At 42.3% G+C, this 21,929-nt stretch overlaps 1 protein-coding gene across 2 annotated transcripts in view; it reads right to left on the bottom strand.

Annotated features, from left to right (window-relative positions):
* The window catches only part of tfap2c (transcription factor AP-2 gamma (activating enhancer binding protein 2 gamma)), a 60,251-nt gene that overhangs the window by 27,521 nt on the left and 10,801 nt on the right, over nucleotides 1–21,929 (bottom strand). The window lies entirely within an intron of this gene.

The raw sequence follows: 21,929 nt of genomic DNA, 5'->3' as shown, positions 1-21,929 counted from the left end.
CCTCTCAAAAACAAAACAAAATACTCTGCTGGTGCTGGGGTCAAAGCAACACTCAAAACACGCTGGAGGAACTCAGCAGGTCAGGCAGCATCCATGGAAATGAACAGTCAACGTTTCAGGCCCAGACCCTTCATCAGGACTTCTCAAAACACTTCACAGCAAATGCAAGTGCAACTGAACAATATCCACTGAGGCAGGTTCCCATATTCTTCTTCGCCACTGGTATAATTGAAGGCTGCATGAAGCAAGTGGGTATTTCAAACTGCCAAAGCGAGGGGTTAAAGATATTGGTGAACATTCCAGCCATTTGATCAGCACAGATCTTAGGTATCCCACCTGGGCCGAATGCTTTCATGGGTTCATCCTCCTGAAGGATGCTCTCACATCACCCTCAAGGTCAGAAATTACAGGGTCATTGGGTGCTGTGGGAGTTCGTGAAGGTTTCTCTACATTTCTATAGCCAAAAGCAAGCACAAAATGCAACAAGCTCATCTGGGAGCAACACTGTTTTGTTTTCACCTATGTCACTTTGTAAGAGGTGACAGTATTCAAGCCCCACCAAAGCTATCGGACATCCTTCGGCAGTTCAAGTTTGGTCCAGAATTGCCACTTCACCTGTGAGAAGGCTTTCTAGAGATCATGCCTGGACCTCTTGTATCTCTAGGTTACCAGATCTAAATGCCATTGATCTGACCCTCAGCAGATTGCAGATCAGTGCTTCTGGTTGGGGAAGACAATGAATTTATGGGGCACATTTGACTTGTCTATGACTGTTTTTATGAAGTCAATGACAACAGTGCTATATTCATTCAGATGCTCCGACTCCTTGAACACAAACAACCCAGTCCAAGTTGAAGCAATCCCACAGCTGCTCCTCTGCCTCCTGCAACCACCTCTTTGCAGTCCTTCTCTGAAGCCTTTCCCATTAGCTTTTGCCTTTACATACGTAGAAGGAGAACCATGTAATCAGATTTCCCAAAATGCAGTCTGGGCATGGAACAGTAGGTATTCCTTCTCATTCGATAGCAGTGATCCACTGTGTTGGGACCTCTGGTGCTGCAGGTTATATGCCGATGATAATTGGGCAGGGATTTCTTCAAACAAGTCCTATTTAAGTCCCTAACTATGATTTGAAATGAGTCAAGTTGGACTGTTTCTTGAAGGCTGCCATCAAAAAACAATATCTTGCTTTTGGCGGTATGTAAACTGTGATCAGAATCATGGAGAATTCTTGTCTTGGTAAGTAGAATGGTCAGCACTTAATCATTGGACATTCCAGGTTGGGGGAACAAGAATACGACAGAATTGCCAGTCTGAGCACTAAAAAGTGTTTATAATGAATCAAAGACGCTCGCCCCCCCCCCCAACTTTTTCCTTCTCCAAATCAGCAGTTCAGTCCATACTGTATATTGAGAAGCCTTTGGATCTTATTGATACATCCAAGCATGTCAGGAGTAAGCCATGTCTCCATGAAACAGCGAATACAGCAATTCTTCATTTACCTCCAATACAGCAATTTTGCCCTTAGGTCCTCAATTTTGTTCTCCAGCAACTGAATATTTGCTAACAAAATGCTAGGTAGAGGCTAATATCATTTCACTATCCCTGCATTCCTCTCAGTTCCCGTTATACCACCCACCTATGCACTGAATGGCAACTTACAGCAGTCAATTAACTGACCGACTGACGCACCTTCAGGACATTGGAGGAAATTTAGCAAAGAAAGCAAACGGACATAGTCACAAGGATAGCATGCAACTTCACACTGACAACCCTAGAATCACGATTAAATCCAGATGGAAATCCCACAGGGAGCCGTGCTCAGAGAGGATGAATACCAGCATTTGAATCTGCATTGCTGAATGCTATCTGGAGTTTCTGACTGTCTGGTGTGGGTGCTCCAATGTGCAGGATTAAAGAGGTTGCCAAGAGTTGTAGATACAGTCAACCCCATCATAGGTGCAACCACCCATGCCATCTTCAAAAGGTGGTGCCTAAAGGTAGCGGCATTAGGGACCTTCACCACCTGGCACATGCCCCCTTCTCACTGGGAAGGAGGCAGATCCAAACTCAATGTCTTAGGAACAATTTCTTTCCCTCTGACAATTCTGAACAGTCCACGTACACTACCTCACTATTCCCCTTTTGTACAATTTATTTTTAGTATCTTATAGCAATTTTGTATGTCTTTGCACTGTGCTGCTGTTACAAAATGCACTTCATGTTATATTAGACAATGATAATAAACCTGCCTCTGATTCAATCACCTTGATAATGTTTCCTAGTGCAACGCCATGGATTATGAGTGGTAAAGGGAAAATAAAATCTGCCCACTGTATAGCAGCATAGAGTTACTGTTTAATTAGTTAGGTAACAAAAGAACAAATATCATGAGGGGGAATCCAGCAGTGAAAACTTTGGGGGAATTACAAACCCCAAACCATCTGCTCCGCCCAAGCATACCATTCGGAGTCATCTTACTGTGACACTGGCCACAAGATGAAAAGCAAAGGTGTTCACATTAACCTGACTGTCACATGGCGATGTACAGTATCAGGTATTTCAGAATTAATGAAGCATGTAGAGCTGGGAAAAGGGTCTGATCATTATTTTAAACAGGCATCCACAAATAACAGCTAGATCCAACAAGAAAAAACAATATTGTTACAATTATATAAACTCACTGAGGACTCTAACATCCATTTTGATGCATCTCTTCAGAGTGATTTGACAGCCAACAGCCATGAAGCACATTTGGACTTAGAGCCATGTAACAAGATTTGTTTTGCAAAGCTTTGATAATGCAGAAGCTCAAGTTAAATTGCACTTTAACAAGGCGCTAAGAGCAAATACAGCATTTATGAGATGACCTGTACTCTTAATGTGCTGTTAAAGACATCATACGGTGCTAGGAAACGGCCCCTTTTAACAGATGGATACACTTTGGTATTGCATTAACAGGACATAAATGGGAGGAACACACTAAGATACTATTTTCTGAAAGTTATCCCTGATTTGCAGTTGTATATCAGTACTGGCTGTTCCTACCACCATCCTAGAAAGCCTATTTCTACACTCAATTATATTGGTTCTCCCCCCACTCCCAATTAGTTTTGAGTTTACTTCCTTCCCATTGACTCCTTGTCTCTGGTTTAGGAGTAGTTCACAATCAAGAACAGTAGAAAATAGGAGGTGTAGGTCACCAAGCTCTTCTAGCCTACTCCACCATTCAATAGAGAGATCAAAGAGACAACACTACAGCACAGAAGCCCATATAATCTATGTCAACCAGTCTTCTGCTTGTCAACATCCAGACCCGAATAAACAGTCAACATCCAGACCCGATGAAGAGTGTTTTAAATAAGCCTTTTATTTTGTAGTCTCTAATAAAATCATTTCAACGTCTATCTTGTCAAGTTCCCTTATGGTGTCATAGGTTTGGATAAGGGTCATCCTCCATTCTTCTAATCTATCATGAATACAGAACCAAACTGTCTAGCATCTCAAAATAGGACAACCCTCCATTACCAGGAATTAGCCTGGTGAATCTTATCTGAACTAGCTCCAATGCCACTGTCCCCTTTTGGCTAAGGGATGTAAAGTATCTTGTTTTCCAGCTGAGGCCTCAACAACATCCTGTACAAATGCAATAAAATCTCAATTATTCTCCTACACCCAACTCAATACCTCTGAACTTCACACCTTTACAGTCTTTTGTTCTTCCTACTTAAGTGCACAATGCACACTTCCCCACCTTAAACCCCATTTGCCTGCTTTTTAATCAAATCACGACCACACTTGCAGGCTGCCCCCAGCACATCTCCTGCTGTGCTGGTCATTGATGTAAAAAACACATTTGACTGTTTCAATGTACATGTGACAAACACAGCTAATCTCAAAATCTTAATCTTAAAAAAAAAGAATTTTGTGACAGCCAGTTTTCACCCCATGACAATACTCTTCCGCCAATACTTTGGCCCACAATGTTGTGCCGACCTTTAAACCCTGCCTTCCATATAACCCCTCACCTTAAATTCCTCCATATATCTGTCTAATAGTCTCTTAAATTTCACTAGTGTATCTGCCTCCAACACTGACTCAGGCAGTGCATTCCACGCACCAACCACTCTCTCAGTGAGAAACCTTCCTCTAAATATCCTCCTTGAACTTCCCACTTCTTACCTTAAATCCATGTCTTCTCATACTGAGCAGTGGTGCCCTGGGGAAGAGGCGCTGGCTGTCCACTATCTATTCCTCTTAATGTCTTGTTTACCTCTATCATGTCTCCTCTCATCCTCCTTCTCTCCAAAGAGTAAAGCCCCAGCTCCCTTAATCTCAGATCATAATTGAGAACAATTTTATCAAATACAATTAGCAAGTTCAAATATGGGTTAGTAAATTTGCAGATGATACAAAGGTTGATGAGATTGTGGGTAGCATAGAAGATTGACAAATACAGCAGGATATAGATCATTTGTAGATACGGGCAGAGATATGGCAGATGGAGTTTAACACAGCCAAATGTGAAGAATTGCACATTGGTAGGTCAAATGTAAAGAGATAGTATACTGTTAAAGCAAGACCCTTAAGTGTTGATAAGCAGAGTGATCTTGAAGTCCAAGTTGACAGCTCCCTGAAAAAGGCTACACAGATTAATAGGGTGATTAATAAAGTATATGGCATGCTTGCACTTATTTGTCAAGGCAATGAGTTCAGACACAAGGTATGTTCCAGCTTCATAAAGCTCTTGTTAGGCTGCTTCAGGAGTATTGCATACAGTTCTAGTTGCCCCATTACAGGAGGGATGTTGAGGCTTAAGAGGGTGCAGAAGTGGTCTACCAGGATGCTACCTGGATCAGAGGGTATGTGCTACGAGGAGAGAGATTGGACAAACTTGGAGCAGTGGAGGTGAAGGTAGATTGTGAGGGGCATAAAGTAGACAGACAGCATCTTTTTCCCAGCAGTGTAACGTCTAATACCAAAGGGTAAGCATTTAAGGTGAGGGGGGATGAGTTCAAAGGAGATGTGAGGAGCAAGATATTTTACAGAGTGGTGGGTGCCTGGAACGCACTGTCTGTGGTGATGGTAGAGGCAAATACATTAAGGAAATTTAAGAGGTTTTTAGATAGACACATGAATGTGAGGAAAATAGAAGGATATCGACATTGTGCAGACAGAAGGGATTAGTTTAGTTGGCTATTTGATGACTAATGTAATTGATTTGGCACAACATTGTGGGCCAAAGGATCTGTTTCTACGTTCTGTAATTTCCATTTTATAAATGAAACAAGAGATTCCATAGATGCTGGAAACGTTGAGCAACACACACAAGTGCTGAAGGAACTCAGCAGGTCAGACAACATCTGTGAAGCATATCGGTCTGAAATATCAACCATTTCCCTCCATAGATGTTCCTGAGCCTTTTAGTCCTACAATTTGAATACTTATCACTGTTCATCTATTGACCCATTGCTTAGCTTACTTTGCCTATTCCATCTAAGACGACTCCACCTTCATGCCAGTATAATTTCCCTTATTGAAGTTAAAACAGTCGTTTTGATCTTGTGGTGCTCAGCTTCAAACGGATCTACAATTATCTTATTGTGGTCACTATCTCTTACAGGATCTTTAACCACAAGACCTTATTCAAAGTAAAGTTATCAGAGCACATACATATCACCATGTACAACCCTGAGATTCTTTTTCCTGTGGGCATACTCAGCAAATCCATAAAACAAGAACTGTAAACAGGATCAATGAAAAGCAAAGACAACAAACTGCAAATACAAATAAAAATAAATAATGAGAGTATGAAATAAGATAAAGAGTCCTTATAGTGAGATCACTGGTTGTGGGAACATCTCAATAGATAGAGGTAGTTATCCCCTTTTGTTCAAGAGTCTGATGGTTGTGGGTAGTAACTGACCTATGGTACGAGTCCTGTAACTGACCTATTGACCTATGGTGTGAGTCCTGAGGTATCTGTACCTTCTACCCAATGGAAGCAGCAAGAAAAGAGCATGGCGAGGATTTTTGATGATGGACGCTGCTTTTCTATGACTGTTTTGTGGTGTAGGTGAGCTCAACAGTTGGGAGGGTTTTACCCATGAAGTACTGAGCCAAATCCACTACCTTTTATAGGATTTTCCATTCAAAGGTATTGTTGTTCCCACACCAGGCCAGTCATTGCAGCTATTGAAGTTTGTCAAGGTTTTTGATGGCATGCCGACTCTCCACAGACTCCTAAGGAAGTAGAGGTGATGCTGTGCTTTCTTTGCAATTACATTTATATGATGGGTCCAGGACAGGTCCCAGTGCCACCCAGGAATTTAATATTACTGACCTTCTCCACCTCTGATCCCCCGCTGAGTACTGGCTCATGGACCTGTGGTTTGCCTCTCCTGAAATCTACAATCAGTTCCTCGGTCTTGCTGACATCGAGTGGGAGGTTGTTGTGACACTACTCAGCCAAATTTTCAATCTCCTTCCTGTACACTGATTCATCACTCCCTTTGATATAGTCCACAACAGTGATGTCATCAGCAAACTTCAATATGGTGTTGGAGCTGTACTTAGCCACACACCTTTCTCTATTTAAACCAATTTCTCTATTAAAATCTAAACCGACTTTCTGTAACATACTTTTCTGAGCAGCAATCCCTGAGTAACACCACAAATTCTTATACAATCACTTGCACTTATGTTGCAGGATTATAAAACTCCTCTTGGGTCACATCTGGAATATTGCATTCATTTCTGCTTGCCCCATTATAGGGAGGACGTGGAGGCTTTGAAGAGGATGCAGAAGAGATTCACCAGGATGCTGCCTGGGTGAGGGAGCATGTTCTATGAGAGATCAGACAAGCTGGAGTTCTTTCATCTGGAGTGGCAGAAGTAGAGTGGAAACCTAAAATAGGTCTCTAAGATTATCGAGACATTGATACAGTTGGTATCTTTTCCCCCAGGGTTGAAATGTCTAATACTAGAAGACAAGCTTTTAAAAGGGGATAAGGTGTGCAGGGCAAAGTTTTTTGTTGAAGACTGGTAGGTTGTCTGGAATACACACTGCCCAGGGTGGTGATGGAAGTAAATGCAATTGAGATGTTCCAGACACTCAGACAGGCATATGAATGTGCAGATAATGGAGGGATAGCAACATGGTGTAGGTAGAAGTGATGACTTTAGTTAGGGCACTTAGTCAAGCACGATATCCTGGGCCTTAGGGCCAGTCCGATGCTATTCTACTTCATATTCCACTTGCCCACTTGGTTTATCCAATCATTCTGTTGCTAAAGTTCTCCCATGAATATGGCAGTCCCCTTCAGATGCATCCTATGCTTCCTCAGTTACACTTCACTCTATCAAGGAGCCTATTGACTACTTCCACCTGTCTTATTTACTGAAACTGATTCTACATGGCTGTTGATTCCCTTTATATCAGACAACTTTGCTCTGATACCTACCTTGATCAATGAGACTAACCCTCCCCCTAGTGACTTGTTCATTTGGAACATATAACCCAGAATACTGAACAGCCAGTCCTGATCACCATGCAACTATTTCTCTGTAATAGAGAAATGAGGATGATCTAATACAAATATGGGAATTGAAGACCAAATTTGCTACACTCCCCTCCACCCCCTCATGCATCCTTAAAAGCTTTGGTCAACTCAGGAAAAGACCAATCCTAAACTCAGCTCACAGTCTACTATAGAGATGATGCTCTCATTTCCAAATGGCTTAAACATAGGAACAATCTAGAGCAGCCATTTCAAAACTCCAGAGCTCCACACATAAAACTCCCTTAAAATTGCTGCACAAATTGGTAGAGCAGTTAAGAACTCATATTGCATGTTGACCTTCATTTGTCAGAGAATTGACTTCAAGAGCAGCAAGGGTAATTTTGCAGTTCTGTGATATGCATATTTGATTACACTTCAAGTATTGTGTTCAGTACTGGTCATCTCATTGTAGGAAAGATACAGAAGCTTTCGAGAGGATGCAGAGAGGATTTACCTGGATTAGAAAGCACGTCTTAGGAGGATAGGTTGAATGAGCTATTACTTTTCTCATCCTCCTTCACTCCAAAGTGAAGTGACTTGATAGAGGTGTACAAGATAAAAGGCATTGATAGCATCTTTTTCCAGGACGTAAATGTCTACCATGAGAGAGCATACTTTCAAAGTGATTAGAAGAAAGTATCAAGGGGGATGTCAGAGGTACTTAACTTTTAAAAGAGTGTTGTGTGCATGGAATGTGCTGCCAGTGGTGGTGGTAGAAGCAGATACATTGGAGACATTTAAGAGACTCTTAAACAAGTACATGGATGAAAGGGCTATGTGGTTGGGAAGCATCAGATTGATTTTAGAGTAGGTTAAAAGGTCAGCACAATATCATGGACCAAAGGGCCTGTGCTTTTCTATGCTTTAGAAAACCCTCTAGACCCACTGGAAATATAAGCAATCTAGCATCAGTGATCTCGCAGGCCAACATTGGGATCAGATCCTATACTCGACAGTCCCAATTAGGTGTCCCTCTTCTCCAAACTACCAAAACAAGCATTGTGGTTAGAAATTACCAGGCAGACAGAAAGAATTACAAGGATGTTCTAAAATCTCCTTGAACATATGAAGAATCAATGGATCTCAGCAGGTCAGGCAACGTCTATTGAGGGAAATGAACAGTTGACATTTTTGGGACCGGAACTTTCATTGAAATGTCAACTTTTCACTTCCTCCAACATTGTGTTGCTCAAGATTTCCAGTGTCCGTCCTTGACTGTTAAGAGCAGAGTAGCCACATCCAAGAAAGCACAAAGCACCTCAAATCTGCACAGTGAAGCCAACAGTGAAAGTATACAACTCCACCATCTGGACCTCCTTTCCAAGCTGTGGCTCTTTATAGAGGATTCCTCAGCTCCAACAGATTTGGAGTGGCAGTTAGTCATATTGGGCCCTACAGACACACCTTGGAAGGGCAGAACCATCAAGCTGAGGTAAACTAACCCTATGCTTGGACAAACCCATCAGAGACCAGAGTGTCATTCTACTCTACTTGGGAGTTGGTGACCAAAACAGACATAATAAAAGAGACAAATGCAACTCCACAACTGGTCAAAGCTTCACTGATCTCCACACACTGACACAAACATTGAACAGGAAATAAGAGAGGATGCCACATGTTGGGAGTTTTAACATCAATCTGAAAAAATGGACAGCAAAAGAATTAGAACTGAAAGTGTTCATGTAAACAAGACACCACCTCCATTGAATTTGGATCAGAAGGCCAGTGAACAAAGTTCCATATGCTGCTTCTTGTGTCACAATTAGTTCTGCTGCAAATTAATTACCGTAGATTCCGGATTTTAAGCCGCTACTTTTTTCCCACATTTTGAACAGCTTTGAACTTTGCGGCCAATAATCCGAAGCGGCTAATGCATGATTTTTTTCATGCCGCCTCGTAAACATTTTGCCTCGTAACAGTAGACCAATAAAATTGATGAGTAGTTCACAGAGGTCCAATGAAATTGTACGATAAATCAAGCGCACTTTCACAATTAAATTATTGTAAATCAGTCATTTGTACTCACCCTCATCAACATGGAAAACACTCGAAGCATTGTGCTACCTACTTAGTTTAAACTATATTTGTTTTCTGTACTACATCGCGGGATGCTATGACGTCACACCCGGTTTCGCGGTGTCTTGTGGGAAAATGCCGGTTTGCGATGAAACGGGACGGAGGGAGGGAGCGCATTACGCGAGCAGCTTTGGATCCGAGCGAACACTGCTTTTAAATGCCGTTTGCGATGAAACGGGACGGAGGGAGGGAGCGCATTACGCGAGCGGCTTTGGATCTGAGCGAACTCTGCTTTTAAATGCCGTTTGCGATGAAACGGAAAGGAGGGGGGGAGCGCATTACGCGAGCGGCTTTGGATCTGAGCGAACTCTGCTTTTAAGTTAAAGGTATCAATAACTTTTCCTGGTAGGCTGCAGTATATATATTTTTTACCAGTCGTTAGGAGATATTGGAATGTTGTTCAGTAAAGAAGTATACGCAACGTATATTTAAAAGTAGCCGCGTACGGGCACGGTTCGAAAAAAAGCATTTGCAATATGTATTTGTTTTTGTTACCATATGGATTTAATTAAAAGTTAAAAAAATCCTCACGTGTAATATCTTTCTGTGTAAATATCTCATATTACAACGTGGGACACCTGCGGCCGAAAATCCGGTGCGGCCTAAAATCCGATGCGGCCTGTACAAGTAAAAAATTGATTTTCTTTCTAAAATTAGAGCCAGCGGCTTAAAATCAGGTGCGCTCTGTAGTCCGGAATCTACGGTAATTGCAAAGGGGTAAGGAATGTAGGCTGTGGCTTTGATAGACCTGGGCAGGCAGATAAAACAATGTTACTAGCTTATGTAGAGTTTATAGGGCTATCTTGCCAATGAGGCCGACTCAAGAGTATATCAGAGTGTTTGTTTAGCAAGGTCCTGCAACCAATCCCCAGTTAGTGTTCAAGTGAGGAAGAATCAGAATTAGATTTATTGTTATTGACATAAGCCACAAAATTTGCTTTTTTTTTTTGAAATGGCAGCAGTGCAGTGCAAGACATTAAAAAATTACTACAAGTTACAAAACAAAAAAAAAGAGCAAAAGTAGAATGAGGTAAAATGTTCTGAGTCGTTCAAAAATCTGACAGCAGAGGGGAAGAAGCTGTTCCTGATAAAAAGGTAACATTTCAAAGACTAACCTGGAGCAAAACTCAAATCTTGAGTGATATAGGGGTAAGAAATAGAAGGCTGACACAAGGTGCATCCATTGATCATATCTGCACCCCTCAACGTTGTAAATCTAAGATCTCCACCCTGTGATCTCGGGTCTAGTTAGACCTACATGCAAATAGGTAGTTTAGTAGGCAACTGTAAATTAGCCGGAGTGTTTTGGTGAGTGGTAGAATCTGAGGGGAGTGGGAGGTTGATGGGATTGCGGGTAGCATAAAATAGGATGTGTAAATGTGTGGTTGAGGGTTAATATTGACTCAGGGGACTGAGAAGCACATTTCCAGGCTATCCTTCCAAGTGCGAGGTGATTCACTTTGGAACCAAAAAAAATACAACATAAATGATTCAAATTTGATAAGGAGGCTTGGGCTTCAGGCGATTTTCAAATAGTTCTAGAGCTGAGGAAGCAGTTATGTGAAAGGAGCGAGAAGGATAGAGATCTAAAATCTGTTCAAAATAACGATAGTGTTGAAATGAGAAATAAAGAGACACCTTCACGGTGGAAGTCACTAGACCACACAAATTTAAATTAATCAAAGGACAAAAGGAAGCAGAGGAGTGGTTTCATTTTCAATCAATAAAATGTGGGATCTGGTCCAACTGAAACATTCCTGTCTGAAGTGGTTGAAGATGATGAGATGTTAATTTTGACATTAAACCTGAGAAAATTGAGTTCAAAATACTAGGAATAGAGAAAGTATTTGTACTGGTCAGAAACCATTGTCCCTCTGCAGACTGGCCACTGCTGTTTACCAATAAGAAAACACAAGCAACTCTACTTCCTCAGATGGCTACAGAAATTTGTCCTGTCCTCATCGATCCTCAATGTGCATGGATGAACAATTTAAAGCATTCTATCTACGTGCGTCACTTTATGACAGCTGCTCGGCCCGTGACCACACAAAACTGCTGAGAGCTACGGATGCTGTTCAGCACATCGTGGAGACTAGCCTCCCCTCCATGGACAGTCCATGAATGGAGTGATGAAATTATCTGCAGATCAGGCCCTTCAGCCCATTTAGTCCAGTGGATCATTTTGCTCACCTGTGCCAACCTCACTAGCTCACATCAGATCCTTCAATACCTTGCCCATTTAAGTCTTTCTAAATGCATCTTCAACACAAATTGTATCCCACTCTCTGGCAGCATGTTCAGCTATTAGTCACTATTCATATAAAAATCTTACCCTTCAAATCCTCCTAAACTCTGCCCACTTACATTTTACCTCTGGTTTTTGATATCTCTACCATGGGAAAGATCTAACCTACCTTTGCACCTCATGCACTTCTTGTCCAGTTACCCCTCGCACTCCTGCGCTCCAGGGTTAACATACCCAACCAATCTCTCCCCACAACCAAAATGCTCAAATCCAGGCCACGTCCCAATGCATCTCCCTGACACACTCTCCCACCACAAGCACAACCCTAGGTCATGTTGTCCCAAAGGACATTTCCAGAACAGCATTCCTTTCCCTAAAGACTCCAGATACTTTGATATTAGGATTTAACTGCTAAGGGCCGTCCCCACCCTTCCTCTGCCACCTCCAAGCTCTAAACTGCAGGCACTTTAGCAATGTGGAGGAGAGAGTGATCAAGGTCCACATCTAAAAATCACTCAGTTAACACACAAGTTGATAGGATGATTAAGGCGGCGTACAGGGATGCACTGTCCTTAGTTGGGGGAAATATTGCAGCTCTATAAAACACAGGGTTGGTCACACCTGAGGCATTGTGTCCAGTTCTGGTCGCCTTATTATGGGTGTGAAGTGGAGGCTTTAGAGAGGGTACAGAGGAGATTTAACAGAATGCTGCCAGGATTTGGATTAGAGAAGCTTTAAGGGGCCTAAATCTGCTCACAAGACTTCAAGTGCAGTCTGAGCACTGCCTTATAAAGCCTCAGCATATGATATCCTTACTCCTTGATTCTAGTCTTCTTGAAGTGAATGCTAACATTGCATTTGCCTTCCTCAACTTGTTCAACTTTAGAGAATCCTGCTCAGGAACTCCCAAGCCCCTTTGGAGCTCTTTTTCAAATTTCTCTGTTTAGAAATAATCCAAGCCTTTATTGTCCTTGTCCAAGGTTTCTCTGAACTTTTGTCAACAGATCCAGGTAAGTACAGCTCACAAGGTTGAGCAAGCTGGGGCTGTTCTCTTTGGAGTAAGGAGGACGAGTGGTGTCTTGATAGGTGTATTACGGTAAGGGGCATAGAGAGAGTCGACAGCCAGCACCCTTTCCCCAATCCCCAGAATGAAAACAGCCAACACATTTAAGGTGCTTGAATGAAGGTAAAAGGGGAAATATCAGAAATAAGTTTTTTTTTTAAAAAAAAGTCAGTATAGTGGGTGCATAGAACTCCCCGCCAGGGGTGATGGTAGAGGTTGATTCATTAGGGACTTAAGAGGCATCTTAGATAGCCATCCATTTTACTTTCAATCATGTGCCCACGTGGCTGGGAAGTGTTAGATTGACCTTGGAGAAGGTTAAAAGGTCGGCACAACATTGTGGGACAAAGATCTGCATGATGCTGTATTGTTCTATGAGTCAGCATTATCAATAAATTTACTACAGCAGCAGAGTATTACCCTTGTTCTGAAGAGCAGCCATGCACTGTACGTTTCATAACAGAGGTCACTATGTGACAATTGAAGACAGGAATCCTGCATTTATCCCCCCAGGCAAGTTGGCAAAAATTGAGCCAGACGCATGAGCAAGCGGAAAGAAAATGAGTTGACATTAAATTATTTTCTCACTCAAAAAATCTGAGAAAAAATTATTGGAATTCTTCAGTGATTATTGTAAAGAATGCAGCAGGCATTTAGTCTCTTGAAAATCCCACAAACAGCAATGAGAAAATAAGATTATGTGTTTTTAAATGGCTGGGATGGGCTCAAGTATGGAGCAAAACATGGAAACAGACACACACACACCCCTAACTTGTTAACGTTTCTAGAGGCTGCGTGACCTATTTGCAGCAATCTGTTTTACTGCTGTGTTCTGCTTTTGTCTCCAGAAAACAAGCTGAAGAACAGGTTAACCAACGCAGATAGTATCTCCACGCTACAGTCATATATCCACGCTACAGTCACACGACCTGATAAACAAAGGCTTGGTTAGTTAACAAACTCCAAATGCCATTCGGTACTCAAAAAGGTTCATCTGTGGTGGGCCCATTCAGTGCAGGCCTTAACCTGCAAGGCATACTTGAAGGTAGCACTACCTTTCTGATGTTAATTGGGAGCTGAGGTTAGATTTGAGATGGCAAGTGACAAACTCGGAGGGCGTGCCTCTCCCTACACTCCCATAAACTTTGATAAAGAAAGTCATAACTACAGCGGAACCCTACCAGCCGTAACACTCAATATTGTAGGAACTCAGCAGGTCAGGTGGCATCTATGGAGGGAAATAAACAGTTGGAGTTTGGGGCACAGGAAAGGAAGGGGGCAGAAGGCCAAACAAGGTGGAGGGAGAAAGAAAACTATAAGCTGGCAGGTGATAGATGAGACCAGGTGAGGGGGGGGGGGGGGTAGTTGTGTGGGGTGAAGGAGGAAGGGAATGAAGTAGAACACTGGGAGAGGTAAAGATTTATCTCATCTCAAATTTAATAGGAGAGGAAAGAGGACCATGGAAGAAAGGGAAACCAGAGGGTGATGGGCAAGTGAGGAGGTAACATGAATGGGGAATGGAAAAGGAGAGAGAGAGAGAGAGAGTAATTACCGGAAGTTGGAGAAATTGGTGTGTATGTCAGGTTGGAGGCTACCCCAGATACTTCTTGTCCAACCTGAGATTGGTCTCATCGTGGCAGTAAAGGATTAGCAAGAGCACATACATGGAATTCTAATTGTTTTCATTAATTCTTGAGTTAGTAATTTCACTACATTTATAGGAAAACGTGGACACCTCTAGGAAAATAATGCTATCTCACAAAATACTCGTTAACCAAGTTTAAACATTCAGGTATGGCTGAGCTCTTGACCTTGGGAATAACATCCACCCAACAGCTACCACTTTCTTACAGTCACTGGTGATAACCCAAAGTTTTCAGATCAATACTGCAGGTCAGATGCCAGCCAACATTAACCAGGAAAGTTCCCAGCTTTTATTCAAGTATTATTTGCTTTATTCTGTGCCATTGGCACAAAGAACACATCAGTAAATATGCAGGAGATACAGCTATGAATACAACTGCTTATGACCCTTGTGCAGAAGCTGAGAAATTCGCTTGCTGTTGGCAACTGTTATTCAAATGGACAAGGGCAGCAACGTGTGAAATTCGATACCGAAGGAATGAAAGTGATGTTTGAACAGAGTCTGCCTCCCAAATACATCAGGAGTGGAGATGTTCCATTCTGAACCACATTTGGATTGCTTTTAGGGTTGGTTGACACCTGACTTAAGCAGCTCTTCAATGAATTCATATAAACACTGCATTAACTTGAAGCATTTTGATTCCTTAGTGAAATATTGATACGATTTCTTACTATACAGGGCATGCCTCCTCTTTAAGGAGATATTGACACCTAGTGGTAGTGACTGGCAGAGAGGAGGGAGGCAGAGACAGGCACACGGAGAACGTACAAGGCCAACACCGGGAACCACGGCAAAACTTCACCTGGCTCGATGCCTTAATTCCAGAAGGAATACCCCAGGACCATGTGTTTGGAATTGTGGGGAGGACAAAATGAGATGTACAAGAATTGGTAAAAAAGCATGCACCATGGTTAGAACAGACCACAGGAAATTGTTTCAAGCAGCTAAAAGCTGGTAAGATACTTTGGCTTGTGACAATTGAAAAGACTAACAGTGTGATAGTTAACAACAGGGTAGTCTAGGCAAATTTCAAAACAACAGTAAAGAAAATGCAAAGACTTGAGCAAGATGGAACCATATGAGGTGGGGTGGGAGGGGGGGAAGGAGGGAGAAGGGAAAAGGGAGAGGGAGTTCCACAAAATATAGATGCCCCCCAATCTGTGGGAAGATGTGAAAGATGAAGGAACAGCTCTGCATCAATATGCCACAGTAAACAACACTGCACAAACATTGAGCAATAGATGACAAAACAAGAACAGAAATAAGACTTCGTCATCAGTGATATCAGACCCATCCATACGGATGACTTGTAGTGTTACATTAAGATAGTGCTTGACAACTGCTTTAAATTAACAATGCAAAGCATTTATACTTCAGTGATAACTAAAGCAAGAATGCAAAGTTTAGAGCAAACTAGCCTCCCCGTCAGACAATATTCAAATGTAAATGGCAAACTGAACATTTCAAAATTAATAGCAGGACTTTACAACAACTGCTGGAAAGAAAGAATTGCCCAGCCATCAGCTTTAGGTATCAGAGTAAAATAACACAGGCAGTGACTTTAAGACTATTTAAGGGACTGTTGAATATTGAAACACCACACCCAAGTGTTCCATGACATGTTAAGACAAGCTGAGAGAAAGGAGTGAATCACTTGCAACAAGGCAGTAAACCCAACACATTTCATACACTAAGAGATGCACTAACAAGATGGCATAGCCCCTGCGGCAACAGTGACCTCGTGCATACCGAGCCCAAAAAAAGGTACACGACACATTCGGATGCCAAAGATGAACTATTCTAGCCTTGCCAACTGTTGCAGATACAGCTACAGACCCAAACAGAGTGAATGTGGAGGAGACATTTCCTCTAGTGGGCGAGTTTAGGGCCAGCTGGCACAGCCTCAGAATACACACACGTCCCTTTAGAACAGATGAGGAGGAATTTCTGGTGAATCTGTGAAATTCATTGCCACAGACTGTTTTGGAGACCAAGCCAGTGGGTATATTTAATGCAGAGGTTAATCTTTGATCAGTAAGGGTGTCAAAGGCAGTGGGAAGATGCCAGGAGAACAGCATTGAGAATGGCAGAGCAGATTTAATAGACTAAATGGCCTAATTCTGTTCCTGTGGTTTATGGGCTTACATCAAGGAGCTAGCCTGCAATTGTTAAAGGTTTTACCATGCATTTGCATATTTAAATCACATTTAACACTTTTCATACCTTTTGTAAAAATGCTAAAATGTACAGCATTTAGGGTGTAAAATTCCGCAGCATCGTCTAGTCAAGTACTGGGCTCCTCCAACACGAATTAAGCAAGAGGATTGAAAGGACCCCAATCACTGCAGCTAATTTTGGTAATGTTTGGTTTTGGAAGAGTCCTGAGGCAAAGATTGAGACTATTACAAAAACTTTGAAGCCTACAGAGATGCAATAATCATGAAATGCTGTTAAACTTGAAAATGAAACTTTGATGACAAAAAATACCACTGACAGACAGATTACTATGAAAAGCTGATTTTAATTTTAATCCAAGCATAGAAACAGAATAGGCCATTTGGCCCTTCGAGCCTGCACCGCCATTCAGTATGATCATGGCTGATCATCCACCTCAGAACCCTGTACCTGCTTTCTCTCCATACCCCCTGATCCCTTTACCCACAAGGGCCATATCTAACTTCCTCTTAAATATAGCCAATGAACCAGCCTCAACTGTTTCCTGTGGCAGAGAATTCCACAGATTCACCACTCTCTGTGTGAAGAAGTTTTTCCTCATCTCAGTCCTAAAAGGCTTCCCCTTTATCCTTAAACTCTCATTCTGGACTTCCCCAACATCGGAAACAATCTTCCTGCATCTAGCCTGTCCAATCCCTTTAGAATTTTATATGTTTCAATAAGATCCCCCCTCAATCTTCTAAATTCCAGTGAGTATAAGCCTAGTCGATCCAGTCTTTCTTCATATGAAAGTCCTGCCATCCCAGGAATCAATCTGGTGAACCTTCTCTGCACTCCCTCTATGGCAAGAATGTCTTTCCTCAGATTAGGGGACCAAAACTGCACACAATACTCTAGGTGCGGTCTCACCAAGGCCTTGTACAACTGCAGTAGAACCTCCCTGCTCCTGTACTCAAATCCTTTTGCTATGAATGCCAACATACCATTTGCCTTTTTCACCGCCTGCTGTACCTGCATGCCCACCTTCAATGACTGGTGTACAATGACACCCAGGTCTCGTTGCATCTCCCCTTTTCCTAATCGGCCACCGTTCAGATAATAATCTGTTTTCCTGTTCTTGCAACCAAAGTGGATAACCTCACATCTATCCACATTAAATTGCATCTACCATGAATTTGCCCACTCACTTAACCTATCCAAGTCACCCTGCATCCTCTTAGCATCCTCCTCGCAGCTAACACCGCCGCCCAGCTTCGTGTCATCCGCAAACTTGGAAATGCTGCATTTAATTCCCTCGTCTAAATCATTAATATATATTGTAAACAACTGGGGTCCCAGCACTGAGCCTTGCGGTACCCCACTAGTCACTGCCTGCCATTCTGAAAAGGTCCCGTTTACTCCCACTTTGCTTCCTGTCTGCCAACCAATTCTCTATCCACATCAATACCATACCCCCAATACCATGTGCTTTAAGTTTGCACACTAATCTCCTGTGTGGGACCTTGTCAAAAGCCTTTTGAAAATCTAAATATACCACATCCACTGGCTCTCCCCTATCCACTCTACTAGTTACATCTTCAAAAAATTCTATAAGATTCGTCAGACATGACTTTCCTTTCACAAATCCATGCTGACTTTGTCAGATGATTGCACCTCTTTCCAAATGTGCTGTTATCACATCTTTGATAACCGACTCCAGCATTTTCCCCACCACCGATGTCAGACTAACACCCGGTCTATAATTCCCCGGTTTCTCTCTCCCTCCTTTTTTAAAAAGTGGGGTTACATTAGCCAAGCAAAGCTTATTAGATTTGAAAATCCAAGCATCTGCATATTTCTTTTGTCTTGGACTTGGAAATGTTGGGTTTAGATTGCAACAGAAGACCAAAACACTGCTTGCTGAGTATCAGACCGAATTACTGTCACATCTGCCAGATATGCAGAAAGGACTCAGCTCTATGCAAAGGTCCTCAGAGAACGATGGCTGCAAATGTGCTGGTGTCATCAGCACACCAGTTCAAGGAAGAATTTACTCCACAATGTGTTTCCACCCAGATTTAGAGCATCAGTGATGCAGAATGTTCAAAGGTAGCTATTATAATTTCAAAATCATTGCAATTTAAAGATTTTATTCCTGCCAAATGTGGTTTCCCCCAGCACTAGACTTCCTATCCGCATGGAGACACGCTGATGGGTTCAGAAGCAGAATCACCTTTCTCATCCTGTCCCGAGATGACATCAGAACACCCAAAATGCCTCCACTCCTTTGCCTTTTGAGGCAGATAATTATACAAATTTAATTAACTTTCAGGAGAACGACGCAATTCTGTTATTTTCAACGGTACCTCAACGCAGAATGTTACATCAGTAGAATCTGACAGCCTGCACTAGTCATGGGTGCCAAGAATTTTAAAATTGCATTGAAAAGTGTGATTCCTTCCCAGTCAGTGGCACTAAATGTGCAATATGTTTGCCTTACTACATGATACACTGCCTCTGAAAATAGTGTCATTGAATTTCTTGGCAGATGTCAATTTGGCTTGGTGTAGTTCCATTGAAGAATCATTACTAGAGCACAAAATTGTGAATGGGATCTGACCAGGTGGGGCTGACATTGTGAACCACAAAATTACCTACAATCCTTTAAACTAACCAGGAGCCCAAAACAAATAACAACAACAACGGTCAGAGTCCCTTCTAGGACAGTGCCACTCACCAACCTCACCTCTGGAAGACAATGTCAACCCCCATTGCAATTGTTTGTGTAATGTCCTTGTTTTAGTTATGTTTCCAAATCCCTCCATGATTTGGCAAGTTTACTTTAACCTAGGTTAGTGGGAATCTCTCCCACAAGGGGAAGGTATGAGGGAGGGAGCATGATTACATGGCGTATCACATCAGGTGAGCATAAAGCAGTGGGCTCACAAAAGCATGAAGCTCCTAGAGTTATACAGCACAGAAACAAGCCCTTCAGCCCACTGTGACTATGACACCCTGATTACCCATCTGCCTGCATAAGGACCATATCGTCCTATGCTTTGCCCATTTAAATCCCAATGAAATTCTTCTTAAGTGCAGTAATTTTATCTGATTCCACAACCTTCCCTGGCAGCATGTTCCAGATACAAATCTCTCAAAATCATACCCTTAAAATGCACGTAAAGACTCCAACCTGCCACCTTGTATTTATCTCCTCTGATCTTCGATACGTTTACACTAGGGACCAAGTACTCAGAACTCTATAGCCTACTATCCACCCTGCAAGTCCAGACTCTGACTTTGTTGCTCCAGGGAACAGAAGAACAGACCATCTAATGCCTCCCCACAACTGAAATCCTCCAGTCCAGTCAACACCTTGAACCTCTGCCACATTCTCACTCTTCCTTTAGTGAGGCAATCAGAAACAAGTGCAGTGTTTTGTAAAGTTGCAACACATTATCCAGACTCTTATATTCTATGTCACCAATTAAACCAGTTAATACTGGTTTTAATAAAGCATTCACTCCTATTCAATGCCATCATCAGCAGAGGAATAATGTAGCATGGATTGTAAACTGAACATAAACTCATGGTAGCAAAGTAATGAGTTCCAGGAACACACTTTGGAACTTTCCTGAACTGGCTGAAAATAACTGCTCAAGCAGAACCCTGTTCCTACCAGCACCAGCACTAAACTGAAGTACAATTCACCCATTGGTTTTATAGAAGTCAGATTTATCATATGTACAAAAGATACAGTATCATTTGCATTAACCACCAACACACCGAAGGATGTGCTGGGGTTGCCCGCAAAGTGTCACCACACACGCTGGTGCAAACATAGCATGTCCACAACGCTCAGCAGAATGACTTGGAACACAAATGCAATAAAACGAGTGCCTTTCCTCCATCTCACCCACACTTGCAGATTTCAACTCCAGGACAGGCCTCCAGTCTCCGGGCTTCAGCCCAGGGATAGCGACTTGATTGGATTGGGACACCGTTTGAAGCAATCAATATTTTTTTGAAGCAATGAAGCTCCTTTCCGGGGAACGCACTAAGATGGTAGTGCGATATTAATACGCAGCAGCCTCTCCGGCGTCTGGATTGGGGATTGCCAAATGTAATGTGGATTTCCTGGTGTAGTCTGTTTTTGTCATGTGCTTTTGTGATATCTTTCTGGAGGAACGTTGTCTCATTTTTTTTAAAACTGCATTGCATTTGTGGTTTTTAAATGACAATAAACTGAATCTGAATCATTATATAATTAGTCTTTCAGATGAAATTGCTCTTTAAATACAAGCGCTAGGTGGAGTTAGCCAACCACTATCCCATTCTTTACACTATTTGTTGTAATTTTTCATAACTTTCGTGTCTTTCAGTGTATTGCTGACAAAAACAAATTTCACAACACACCCCAGTGATAATAAACCTGACTGACAACAGATTAAGCTGCAGCAGTACCTTTATACTAGGAAGATTTGTTTGCTATTTCTGGTTAAACACTAGTTTCTAAATATTTCATCAGAAAATACTTGCAACTCCATATACTGGCTGGGAGAGTAATTGGTCACAGTTTAATCCCTTTGAACCAACTCTTCAGAATTAAATTATTTATTGACATACAGTGCAGAATAGGACTTCCAGCCCTCAAGCTGCATCACCTAGCAATCCCCGAATTTAATCATAGCCTAATCACGGGGAAAACGTACAAACTCCTTACAGGCAAGGACGGGAATAGAACCTGGATCGCTGGTACTGTAAAGCGTTGTGCTAACCACTAGTTACCGACGTGCCAACCCGATGCTCCCAGTCATTAAGACGCAGAAATGCCAATTTTACATCCTGCTTTTTCCTCTAGGCTGCTCTCAGCATTGCCCTGTTCAAGCCAGTGGTCTTTAGGCCAATCCAAATAGGAGTATCACTGGTTTCACGCTATACCCCTCCATCCCGTCGGAAGAACTAATTAAATAAATCCATGCTCCGGTTTCCGAGACAACACCAGCACGAGCTCTGCACACTGTCATCCAATTACAAGCCAGCAAACTCGAGTAGAATTATCATTCCCCCCCCCCCCCCCCCCACCACCACCACCACCACCACCACCACCACCACCAGACTCTTAATAAAGCAGGCTGCAATACCTATACTCCAGCAGGTCAGACCATGCAAACTCAGACGCCT

Source organism: Hemitrygon akajei, chromosome 11 (genome assembly GCF_048418815.1).
Source record: "Hemitrygon akajei chromosome 11, sHemAka1.3, whole genome shotgun sequence".
In the NCBI taxonomy this organism is placed as follows: Eukaryota; Metazoa; Chordata; class Chondrichthyes; order Myliobatiformes; family Dasyatidae; genus Hemitrygon; species Hemitrygon akajei.
The sequence above is the reverse complement of the archived record's forward strand: the minus strand, read 5'-3'. Positions and strand labels throughout refer to the sequence as shown.